Consider the following 12835-nt stretch of genomic DNA (forward strand, 5'->3'; position numbering starts at 1 on the left):
AAATGATATTTCCTTTCTCTTTCTTCCTTTTTTCACCTGATGAATTCATTTTGAGGAACCAAATTTTATTTTGCCTTTTTTTTTCCTGTCATTATTGAGGAATAACTGACAAAATTTGTATATACTTAAGACATACAATTTGATGTTTCAGCATACATATATACTGTAAAATAATCATCACAATCAAGCTAACATAGGAAAATGATCTTTTCAAATATATGAGATGCAAACTTCCCTCATGATTTTTCAAAAGAAATGAAAGCAAAGTGTAAAAAATTTAAATTATGGCATTCTTACAGCATGAAAAAGCATTTACTTGGTGTTGTCTAGACAAGCATTTAGAGAACAGTAACAGTGTTATTTATTCTTATTTTGCCACCTATTGAGAGAAATATATGTCAATTTCATGTCGTAAATAAGGTGATTACATTTCTATTTTTTTTCCAGTGAAAAAGGAAATTAGAAATTTAGCATAAAATATACATTTTCATACCTAGGCAGACCTTGGAGAGCAAAAGGCCTCTTACAGTCTCATTCTAAAGAAACTAATAATGTCCCCTGCATGCATTAGTCAGCTGTGGTCGTGAGCTTAGGTGGTCATGTGCACCCCAAACACATGTATCTAATTTGACCCAATACCAGTTTTATTTTGTTTTGCTTTTTTTTTTTTTACATAAAAGTCACCCATAAACTTAATAGATTAAAACAGCAAGCATTACTAAGCTGGTCTTGGTTAGGTTCACTCATGAGTGTCTGGTCAGCTGCCGAGTTAGCTAAGTGGCTCTGCTTCTGGGGGTGGGCTTGTCCTCAGCTGGGACAGTTCGACCCCGCTCTACATGTCACGTGGCCTGAGCAAGTCAGCGGGCCTCTCTGATCCTCTCTGCTGGTCGTTCTCATTAGCACGAGGTGCGTTGTTACTTCTCTTGCTCACACTCCAGCAGGCTGCTTTCCTCTCCAGCTATCCTGCTCTCTGCCCGTTTTCATGATGAAATTCTTCCAGAAAGGAGTCTATACTCATCTTCAGTTCCATTCTTACTGTCCCTGCTAAGATCTACAGAAGGGTTTGGCCCTCACCACTCCACTCAGACAGCTCTTGTCAAGATCACCGATAGCCTTGACATTGTCCAATCCCGCGACCCATCCCCGTACTCCTCTCACCTGACCTGTCGCAGCACGTGATGCATATGGTCACCCCTTCTTGGAACACTTCCTTCACCGCACCCCCTGGCTGTCCCGCCTCACCAGCTTCTCCCTCCAGGCCTCTTTGCTGGCTCCATCACATCCTCCTGATCTCGGACTGGCAGTTTCTTCAAGCTCAGGCCTTGCCTTCCCTCCTCCCCTTTCCTCCCTCCCCTCTTCTCTCCTCTGTACTGATTTCCTTGATCTCATCAGTTCTCCTAGTTTTTTGTTCATTTGCTTGTTTGTTGGCCATGTTCTGTGACATGCAGGACCTTAGTCCCTCGACCAGGGATTGAACCCACGCCCCTTGCATTTAGAGTGCGGAGTTCTAACCACTGGACTGTCAGGAAATCCCCCAGGTCTCCTGGTTTTAAGTATCATCAATAATTCTACATTTATATCTGCATCCTGAACCTCTTGCCTGAAGAATCCCAGGGACGGGGGAGCCTGGTGGGCTGCCGTCTATGGGGTCGCACCGAGTTGGACACGACTGAAGCGACTTAGCAGCAGCAGCAGCAGAACCTTTACCCCAAGTCCAGACATTTATATCCACCTACCTACCAGATAGCTCCACTTGGATGCTCTACTTCTCTACTTCCTATTTGTTTTTGCAACAAATGATTGCAAACCTAGTGACTTTAAAGCAACACCAAAGACTCCCCTGGTGGTCCAATGGTTACGAATCTGCCAATGCAGAGGACACAGGTTCTACCCCTGCTCCAGGAAGATTCCACACGCTGGGGGACAACTGAGTGCTAGCACCACAGCTGCTGATGCCTGCCTGCTCTAGAGCCTGTGCTGTGCAGAGAGAGAGGCCATCGCAAGGAGGAGCTCTGCGAGGAGGAGGAGCTCCCGCTTGCGGCAGCTAGAGCAGGACCCTGCACGGTAACAAAGACCCAGCGCAGCCAATGCTAAATGAAGAAAACATGAAAAAACCCGCCAATGTATTACCTTACGCTGCTGAAGGTCAGAAGTCCAAAATGGGTCTCATTGGTCTAAAGTCAAGCTGCCAGCAGGGTGGCGTTTCCTTCTAGAGGCTCCAGGGCAGAATCAGTTATCTTGTCTTTTCCAGCTTCTAGAGACTGCTTGCACTCCCTTGCTGTCGGCCATTTCTCTCTCCGAAGCCAGCACCGCCCAGTCGGGTCTTTCTCACACTGCATCGCTCTGACACTGCCTCCTCCGTGGCCCTCTTCCTTGTGATTACATTGCGTCCATCTGGATAATGCTATCTCAAGGTCAGCTAATTGGCAGCCTTCATTCCCTCTCTCCCCTTCATTCCCCTCTGCCATGTAGCTACACGTATTCACAGGTCCCAGGGGGTAGGATCCAGGTGGCCCCTTTGGGAAAGCCATCGTCCTGCCTCCCACAGATGTTCTGTCATCATGTCAGACCTAACAGATCAGAACTGAACTTCTGATCTTAGCAACCCTGATCCTCTCCAAGTTTCCCCCAACTTCAGTCAATGCCAACCTCACCCTTCCAGTAAGTCAGGACAAAAAGCTCAGAGTCATTCTGACTCTTCTCCATCTCATATCCAAGTGAAGTGAAAGTTGCTCAGTCATGTCCAGCTGTTTGCAACCCCATGGACTATACAGTCCATGGAATTCTCCAGGCCAGAGTACTGGAGTGGGTAGCCTTTTCCTTCTCCAGGGGATCTTCCCAACCCAGGGATCAAACCCAGATCTTCTACATTGCAGGCAGATTCTTTACCAGCTGAGCCACAAGAGAATCTGCTAGCAAATCCTAGGGATTCCACCTTCAAAATATTCTCAGAATCTGATGATTCTCAACACCTCCATACAACTATACTGGTACAACCCCCTCTCATTACCAACTGCGTTATTGTTAATAGTCTCCATGACCCCCAGATTATTATAATAGCCTCCTAACTCATCTCTCTGGTTCCTGCCCTAGCCTACCAACACCCCATCTACTGCCTGCCCACACACAGTCTATTCTTAATATAACATCCAGATGATATTTTTATGACACAAGTCACATCATATAGTTTCTCTGTTCAAAACCGTCTCAGCTCCAAAAAGTTATTGTCTGCAAAGCCCAGGGACTCCAGCTGTTTTCCTGACCTTTTCTATTTCTTGCTTCACTCCACTAATGAAGGCCTTCCTGCTTCGTTTGAGACACTCTAGGCAACTCCCCGGGGCTTTTGCTTTTGACAGTTTACTCTTTGTGGCATGATCTTCTCCCAGGGCTTTACCTGGGTCTCTCTTCATCTGCCTCAGTGTTTTGCTCAAAAGTCACCTTCTCAGTGACGCTCTCACTGCCCATAATCCTTTACTTTAAATTGCACGTGCACACGTGCACGCAGACATACACAGAATCCTTCTTTCATGCTTTTTCGATATCACCAGTTTCTAACTTACCATATAATTTACATATTTGTAGTTTGTTTTTTTTTTCTCTTACCACTAGATGGTAAATTCCACAAAGCCAGGAATGATTGACGTATTCCTAATTCTTAAGCTGATTATCGGGTCATAGAGACTCAATAAATAATAGTTGAATAAGTGACTCTGCCTCAGTTTCTTTAGGGGCTTCCCTGGTGGCTCAGTGATAAAGAATCTGCCTGCAATGCAAGAGGTGCAGGTTCAGCCCCTGGGTCGGGAGGATCCCCTGGAGAAGGAAACGGCTAGCCACTCCAGTATTCTTGCCTGGGAAATCCCACAGATAGAGGAACCTGGCAGGCTACAGTCCGTTGGGTCACAAAAGATTAAACCACCACTTCAACCAACTTTTTTATCACTAAAATGGGAATGACTGGACTAGTAACTACATCACTGGGTCCCTGGGAGAATTACATAAATTAATCTATGAAAAGTGCTTATCCCAAAGCCTGGCATAGAGAAAGCATGTTTGCTCTTATAAACTCTCTACTGTTTATACTGATTCTTCTCTTCTTACTCAATGAGCAACCAAATAGTACCACTCAAGAGGTAACAAACAGTAACACATTGAGACTACAACTGCATCCTAGCAACGAAGATATGTGTAAATACTTGGATCGTTAATATTTTTCTTTTGGATGTATCATGGTAACAGGGACAAAGGAATTAAACTTTCAGCTCTCACCTGTTCAGAACGAACCGCAAAGGACCAAACCACAAACAGCTGACACAGATTAACGAAATCCTCATGACTCCTGTGGTTCCATATTCTTCGGTCATTAGTTGAATTTAGGTGATAACTTTCAAGCCTAGAACAGGCACCATATTTTCCCAGTTTGGATACTGGCAGAATCTGAAGACCATATTAATCTTATTTCAAAATGTCAAAATTCCAGTATTCAGAGCATTTGAAGCTGTGCAAATATTCTTTGATAATACTTTAAAAAATAAAATTATAATTGGTTTTATTCTTTTAACCTCTTGTGGAATCTTACCAAATTAAACCCCAGAGTTTCAAGCAGAAAACTTATTACATTTTCACATCAGTGAGGCTAAAAGAAAAAAGTTATTATCTAGAAGCAGAAACTCAATGAAGAGTCAAATCTCAAACTTACACACCCATGAAAATGAAAGTTTCTCCTGACAAGGCAGGTTGAACATTGCTGATGTGTGGCTATTGGGTGGTCGGTCTTATTCCTTCCCTAACAAATATAAAGCACTTAAAAAATCAGTTTTATAATAGATAGGATCCTGTTGTCTGTATGTCTTTCCTGAATATTGTCTCTGATATTTAATTCCGTTACTTCAGACAGATCTCTATGACATTGGACTCTTCTAACACACTCTAACCCCAGGCTGTGAACACTGCTCTGTGTGACGGCTCAGATAATGCACTGCACGTGGCTATCTAGCTAAGGGGGCGAGTGAGGCTGAAAGATACTTGGTTTTATTTATTTTTAATTCTAAAGCTTGATTGTTGGTGCAGGCATACCTCATTTCATTGCACTGTGCAGATACTGTGATTTTCACAAGTTGAAGGTTTTGTGGCAGCCCTGCAACAAGCAAGTTTATTGGTGCCATTTTCCCAACAGCAGTGCCTCACTTCCTGTCTTGGTGTCACATTTTGATGATTCTCACATTATTTCAAAATTTTCTTTATTATTATATTTATTATGGTGCTCTGCAATCAGTGACCTTTGGTGTTACTATTGCAAAAAAGATTACAACTCTCTGAAGGCTCATATGGTGATTAGCTTTTTTCCAGCAATAAATTATTTGAAAATTAAGGTATGCACATTGTTTAGACTTAATGCTATTGCATATTGAAGAGGCTACAGTACAGTGTACACATAATTTTTAAACTTTTTTTTTGGCCACACCTCATGGCATATGGGGTCTTAATTCCCTGACCAAGGGCTGAACCCACGTCCCCTGTGTTGGAAGCATGAAGTCTTCATTATTAAACTGCCAGGGAAGTCCCTAAACATGACTTTTATGTGCAGTGGGAAACAAAAAAATTCGTGTGGCTCACTTTACTGCAATATTAGCTTTATTGCAGCGGTCTGGGCCCGAACCTACAGTATCTTTGAGGGATGCTTGTACTAAGGATAAACCCCGGAAGACTCAGAGCATAAGCGCTTGGCAGAAATGACAGAACTGGGAAGAACAGATGATAATACCACAGAGAACATAGGATGACAGTGAGCCATACACTACCAATACTTATATCATTCATGAGACCCTTCCAGAAATTTAGATCAGGCCTGAGAAGGGGAGAAAATGGAGAAGAAGGTGGAAAGGAAAACACTGAATGTGGCAATTTATCTAAATAAAATGAATTTTTTCAAAAATGACTGAATTATACTGATTTAGTAAGACTCTGCTTTTGCAATCTGCTGAAGAGAAATTGGGGACTTTTGATCCAAACTTAATTTTTAAGTATATTTTTTAAAAACTGAATATATATATATATATGCCTGAGTAATAAGTCTGGGACTGTCACATTTACATCCAGCACATTAGCATTTATTAAATATCTAAGGCAATGGCAGCCCACTCCTGTACTCTTGCCTGGAAAATCCCATGGACAGAGGAGCCTGGTGGGCTGCAGTTGATGGGGTCGCTGAGAGTCGGACACAACTGAGCAACTTCACTTTCGCTTTTCACTTTCATGCATTGGAGAAGGAAATGGCAACCTACTCCAGTGTTCTTGCCTGGAGAATCCCAGGGACGGGGGAGCCTGGTGGGCTCTATGGGGTCACACAGAGTCGGAGATGACTGAAGTGACTTAGCAGCAGCAGTAGCATAGCATTGCAGCCACTACACGAAGAGCCTTATATACATTATTACACTTAGTCATTCCAGGGAAATATTAATAAGTAGTCTGAGAAGCTGGCTGTGTGCTTTCTACTTGCCTCTCCAGATCCTTACCTTCCTCGCTCTACGGTAAGAAAGGCTGACTGATAAGAGCCAGATCAACGAGCCACCTTACCCTCCTGCTTCTTGGTGGGTGTGTCCAATAAGAGAGCTGTGGAAAGGGAGCTCAGGGTCCTCATTCCACTGGGCCCCTTTTGTCACATTGCCATGGGTTGTCTTCATCCCTCTATTGAAGGCGACAGGCTCCCATCAGGCAGCCCTCCCTATTGGTGCTGATTTGGAGTAAATATCTGTGCTCCCCAAAGTTCATACGTTAAAGTCCTAATCCCCAGAGAGATGGTGTTTGGAAGTGGGGCCTTGTGGGGCAATCGTGCTTAGATGAGATCATCTGAGTGCCCATGAAGGGATCAGCTTCCTTGGAAGAAAAGGAAGAGAGAACAGAACTTGCTTTCTCTGTCACGTGAGGACACGGCGCGGGGGCTCACCAGGAACCCAATCTGCCAGCACCTTGATCTCGGACTGCCCAGCCTCCAGAAGAGGAGGGAAAAACATCTGTTGTTTAAGCCACCCTGTCTGCGGTATTATATCAGAGCAGCCCCAGCAGACTAAGACAGCTACTGCCTCAGAGTTCCAAGAACCATGGCCTCTGCTGACCTCTCAGGCACAGGGAAGGCAAGGGCCTCCTGAGACTGCTGGTTTGGAAGTGTTGCGCTATTCCCTATGGCTTCCATGATGCCTGCCCACAATTCTGTAAATTATTATTTTCCAGTGACCCAGTTGGAGTGTGCCTTCCCTTTCCTGCTGGGACACTCACTGACGGGTGTTTATTTCCTAAGCAGAGACTAGAGAATACTTCTCAGCAGGGATTTCTTTAATCTTTGGGTTAAGTGATTTTTAATGCTCTTTCAACTCTGAGAATCTGTGTATCAGCTATACTAATAAAAAAAAAAACACTCATTATATTTTTACTCACTTACACATGGAACAGCAACATTTTCCTGTAAATACTCTTTATATTCTGTTGAACAAAACTACTTTGTCTGTCCTCCAAAAGCTGTTATTCTGTGATCCCTGCATTCAGTTTAAAGAAAACGGAATAAAGAAAAAGCGACTCCCGGCAGTCCAGGGATTAAGACTCCATGTTTCCAGTGCAGAGGGTGTGAGTTCTATCCCTGATTGGGGAACTAGGATCCCACAAACTCTGCAGTGCAGCCAAAAAAAAAAAAAAAAAAAAAGGGAAAGAGAGAGAGGAAAAAAAGAATGAATTGACAGTCCAGTGTCAAAGCTGGAGGGCAGCCATCAATCCAGAGTTCCCAAGGATGGAGGCCCTGGAGAGTCTGAGCCCTCTCTGCCAGGGATGGCTAGTTTCCTAACTAGAGCTGGGACTCAGAACCCAAGAATGCGGCTCACCAGACCAGGAAGGGTCTTGTCCACAAGCTCAGCCAGGCGCAGGGCTCGCACCTCTTGTGTGCAGGCACAGGGGACGCTCCTGGGAGCATTTACTGTGTGTTCAGCTGCTCCATCAAGACACAGTCTGCAAACTCTACGGTGAAACACAGTGAGGAAAAGTGAACACCAACTCCTTCACCAATGACATGTCATTTGGTCTAATGACTTTCTACTTCCGCTCTCCCTTTAATTTCACACACACACACACACACACACACACATATACGCCACACTCCTGCCAAACACCATTTTCAGGACAGTGCTTCTCAAACCATCTGAATGAAGAACCAGGTTTTCTTTTTCCAACCCATCATGAACTCACATTTTAATAAACCACAACAAAAAAGAAGAGCAAACTGGAATGAAAAGACACACAACATATAAGCCAAGGTTTCTGTTTTTAGATTCAACATATATAAATTACTGACATATTGCTTTAAAAGTTTCTAAGTGCTCACTTTCAATGCAAAACTTATTTCCTTAGGGACTGGGTTTTAAAAAGTTTAAAGAAGACTCATTTCACATGCCAGCAAGATTACGCTCAACATCCTTCAAGCTAGGCTTCAGCAGTATGTGAACTGAGAACTTCCGGATGTACAAGCTGGATTTAGAAAAGGCAGAGGAACCAGAGATCAAATTACCAACACAACGCTGGATCATAGAAAAAGCAAGGGAATTCCAAAAAAAATCTACTTCTGCTTCATTGACTATGCTAAAGCCTTTGACTGTGGATCACAATGAACTGTGGAATACTTTTAATGAGATGGGAAAATAAGACCACATACCTGTCTCCTGGGAAACCTGTATGAAGGACAGGAAACAACAGTTAGAGCTGGACATGAACCAACAGACTGGTTCAAAATTGGGAAAGGAGTACGTCAAGGCTGTGTATTGTCACCCTGCTTATCTAACTTATATGCAGGGTATATCATGCAAAACACCAGGCTGGATGAAGCACAAGCTGGAATCAAGATTGCCGGGAGAAATATCAACAGCCTCAGATACGCAGATGATACCACCTTAATGCCAGAAAGTAAAGAGGAACTACAGAGCCTCTTGATGAAGGTGAAACAGGAGAGTGAAAAAGCTGGCTTAAAACTCAGCGTTCAGAAAACTAAGATTATGGCATCCGGTCCCATCACTTCATGGCAGATAGATGGGGAAAATGTGAAAACAGTGTCAGATTTCATTTTCTTGGGCTCCAAACTCAATGTGGACAGTGACTGCAGCCACAAAATTAAAGATGCCTGCACCTTGGAAGAATAGCTAGGACAAACCTAGACAGACCTAAAAAGCAGAGGCATCACTTTGCTGACAAAGGTCCATATCATCAAAGCTATGGTTTTTCCAATAGTCATGTATGGATGTGAGAATTGAACCATAAAGAAGGCTAAGTGCCAAATAATTGACGCTTTCAAACTGTGGTGCTGGAGAAGACTCTTGAGAGTCCCTTGGACTGCAAGGAGATCCAACCAGTCCATTCTGAAGGAGATCAACCCTGGGATTTCTTTGGAAGGAATGATGCTAAAGCTGAAGCTCCACTACTTTGGCCACCTCATGCGAAGAGTTGACTCATTGGAAAAGACGCTGGTGCTGGGAGGGATTGGGGGCAGGAGGAGAAGGGGACAACCGAGGATGAGATGGCTGGATGGCATCACCGACTCGATGGACGTGAGTCTGAGTGAGCTCCGGGAGTTGGTGATGGACAGGGAGGCCTGGAGTGCTGCGATTCATGGGGTCGCAAAGAGTCGGACACGACTGAGCGACTGAACTGAACTGAACTGAACAGACTGAAGAGGAGGAGGGGGTGACAGAGGATGAGATGACTGGACGGCATCACTGACTCAGTGGACATGAGTTTGAGTGAGCTCAGGGAGATAGGAAAGGTCAGAGAAGCCTTGCGTGCTGCAGTTCATGGGGTTGTGAAGAGTTGGATCCAACTTAGCAACTGAAAAACGACAACAAAGATGAAGACAGTTTAGGTAATACAAACAACCTTTATTTAACACTTCATGAAGCAGACAATCTCCGCTTGGAGAATTGCAAAATAGGGCAGAAGGCAGGATGATTTTATAGGACAGCAAATAAAGAACAAGAAATAGAAAACCAGAAAATATCTGATTGGCTGAAGTCACACAGTCAACCTCATATGGAGTAAGAAGGAACAAGGAATTAAGTGTGAAACCCAGACTTGGCTTGGTGTTTGGGGTTGGCTGACTGAATAGCCTGCATTTCTGGTCAAGCAGAGCATTTACAGGGACATGAAAGTTATGGCAACCCACTCCAGTGTTCTTGCCTGGAGAATCCCATGGACAGAGGAGCCTGGGAGGCTAGAATCCATGGGGTCACAAAGAATTGGACATGACTGAGCAACTGAGCAATAGTTATGAAAGTTACCTGAGTTCTGGTTTGCTGACATGGCACCCAGGGCTGAAGTGGGTCCATCTTGGGCCTAGAAATTTGTTCAACAACTGATAACAAATACTTAGTTATGTGCTAACTGGCCATGTTTGAATAGCATTGACTTAGATGAATAAAGATTCATCTCTGCAGTGGGGTGCATATATACAGACGTGTATTATTTCTATCTATACGTATCATACTACAGGACAACACTATCTTTCTGATCTTCAATTACTTATACCTTTAAAGTAAAGCAAATCATTTTTAATATCTTTAAGGAGTCAGGAGTTTGTTTGAAAAGAACTTTCTGCTTCTTATTTTCTTCCACTGATAAATATTCAAAAAAAAAATGCCAGTCTTCCAATGGGCTCTTGGGTTCAAACAAAAACATAATGGAAACCTCAAATAAACATTTAGGAGTAACAATCTCTCATACCCAGTGTTTGTCTAGTTCTAATGTGTTGCTGTTACCTGAATACTGGGTTCACCTCTTGATAGGTGTTGAGCCAAAAGATACAACCAAGCCCAAGAGCAGGAAAAGGAAGGACCTACTACTTGCAGCAGGTAAGGAGAACCTTGGGGATCTTTCCCAAAGCAGTCTTCACTACTGTGACATTGGGGAAGTTTTAAGCTAAAGGTACATGCATATATATGAAGAGGCTTGGGTGGTGTAAGCATAGTCACGAAGAAGCTTGAGCAGAAGAGAATTCAGCACAGAATTGGGGTAAAGGTTGCCAGAGTCCAAGCTTTACTTGCTTGAATTCAGAAGGGTCAGAAAAGGTCAATACCATCATTCCTTAGGTTCTGATCAGTCTGGGGTCTTAGTATGTAGTTCAGTTCAGTTCAGTTGCTCAGTTGTGTCCAGCTCTTTGCGACCCCATGAACTGCAGCACGCCAGGCCTCCCTGTCCATCACCGACTCCTGGAGTCCACCCAAACCCATGTCCATCGAGTCGGTGATGCCATCCAACCATCTCATCCTCTGTCATCCCCTTCTCCTCCTGACCTCAATCTTTCCCAGCATCAGGGTCCCGTCCAATGAGTCAGCTCTTCACATCAGGTGGCCAAAGTATTGGAGTTTCAGCTTCAATATCAGTTCTTCCAGTGAACACCCAGGACTGATCTCCTTTAGGATGGACTGGTTGGATCTCCTTGCAGTCCAAGAGACTCTCAAGAGTCTTCTCCAACACCACAGTTCAAAAGCATCAATTCTTCGGCACTCGTCTTTCTTTATAGTCCAACTCTCACATCCATACATGACTACTGGAAAACCATTGCTTTGACTAGATGGACCTTTGTTGGCAAAGTAATGTCTCTGCTTTTTAATATGCTGCCTGAGTTGGTCATAACTTTCCTTCCAAGGAGTAAGCGTCTTTAAATTTCATGGCTGCAGTCACCATCTGCAGTGACTTTGGAGCCCCCCAAAATAAAGTCTGGCACTGTTTCCACTGTTTCCCCATCTATTTGCCATGAAGTGATGGGACTGGATGCCATGATCTTCGTTTTCTGAATGTTGAGCTTTAAGCCAACATTTTCACTCTCCTCTTTCACTTTCATCAAGAGGCTCTTTAGTTCTTCTTCACTTTCTGCCATAAGGGTGGTGTCATCTACCATCTTCCAACTTCTCTGTTATATCTTACCAGCCTCTGCAGGGTAGGGGACTTTAGTTCCTACAGAATTTAAACCTGTGTCTCAGATTATTCTGCACATCCCCAGGAGGAACTAGAAGTCTGTATTAAAGCCAACAGTTTGTTGACTGACTGCTTTTCCTTTGTGTCTGCATCCCTGTACTTCCCTTAAGATTACTGATATCTGAGGCCTGGCAAGCACCGTGGCCAGGCTGAGATCACAGAGCAGCTTAGGCGAAACGGCTTCCCTTCTGTCAAGAAAGCAAGGGCTGCTTTTCTTTCTCCAAGTGAAACTGAGCAGGACTCTGTGGGGCCCTTCTGCGTACAAATCCTTTCGGTGTCTCCCATTTCTTGTTTGTAGGAAAGAGACTTCAGCCTCACAGACCTTCCCTGAGTACCGAAGAACAGATCCAAATAGCTGCTCTCGGGGAAGTGAAGGAATGCAGAAACGAAGGAGGAGCAATCGAAAGACAATACTGCAACGATAGGGCAGTTCTTCCTAAGTGGCACACACAACAGTGTCTTAGGGTTCTCCGGCAGGAGCTGAGGTTTCGGCAGGAACTGAGGCAGGAACCCAGGTGTAGGATGGCAACTTTGGGCTGAGCACAGGAGTCCTGGAGGGCCACCCTGTCACTTCACCAACCAATCAGAAGTGAAAATGTCAGCCACTCACTCGCGTCCGACTCTTTTGTGACCCCATGGACTGTAATCCACCAGGTCCCCTCTTCATGGAATTTTCCAGGCAAGATTACTGGAGTGGGTTGCCATTTCCTTCACCAGGGGATCACCCTGACCAGGGATCGAACCCAGGTCTCCTGCACTGCAGGTGGATTCTTTACCATCTGAGCCCAATCAGAAGAAAGTCTGCGCAAAGTAGAAGAAAACAAAGACTCTGAAC

General features: G+C 44.2%; 1 protein-coding gene across 6 annotated transcripts in view; it reads right to left on the reverse strand.

Moving 5' to 3' along the window:
- The window catches only part of NAP1L1 (nucleosome assembly protein 1 like 1), a 161923-nt gene that overhangs the window by 129784 nt on the left and 19304 nt on the right, over nucleotides 1-12835 (reverse strand). For 3 of the 6 annotated variants that reach the window (XR_011255819.1, XM_069584046.1, XM_069584055.1), the window contains exons 2-3: nucleotides 7869-8001; nucleotides 4267-4390 (exon numbers count right to left, since the gene is read on the reverse strand). The gene's annotated coding sequence lies outside the window, so the exon portion shown is untranslated. Of the gene's footprint in view, nucleotides 1-2130; nucleotides 2689-4266; nucleotides 4391-7868; nucleotides 8002-12835 lie in introns of those variants that run through there. The other 3 variants (XM_069584045.1, XM_069584038.1, XM_069584054.1) reach the window with 3 other exon arrangements.

The sequence above is a fragment of the Ovis canadensis genome, chromosome 3, assembly GCF_042477335.2.
Source record: "Ovis canadensis isolate MfBH-ARS-UI-01 breed Bighorn chromosome 3, ARS-UI_OviCan_v2, whole genome shotgun sequence".
In the NCBI taxonomy this organism is placed as follows: domain Eukaryota; kingdom Metazoa; phylum Chordata; class Mammalia; order Artiodactyla; family Bovidae; genus Ovis; species Ovis canadensis.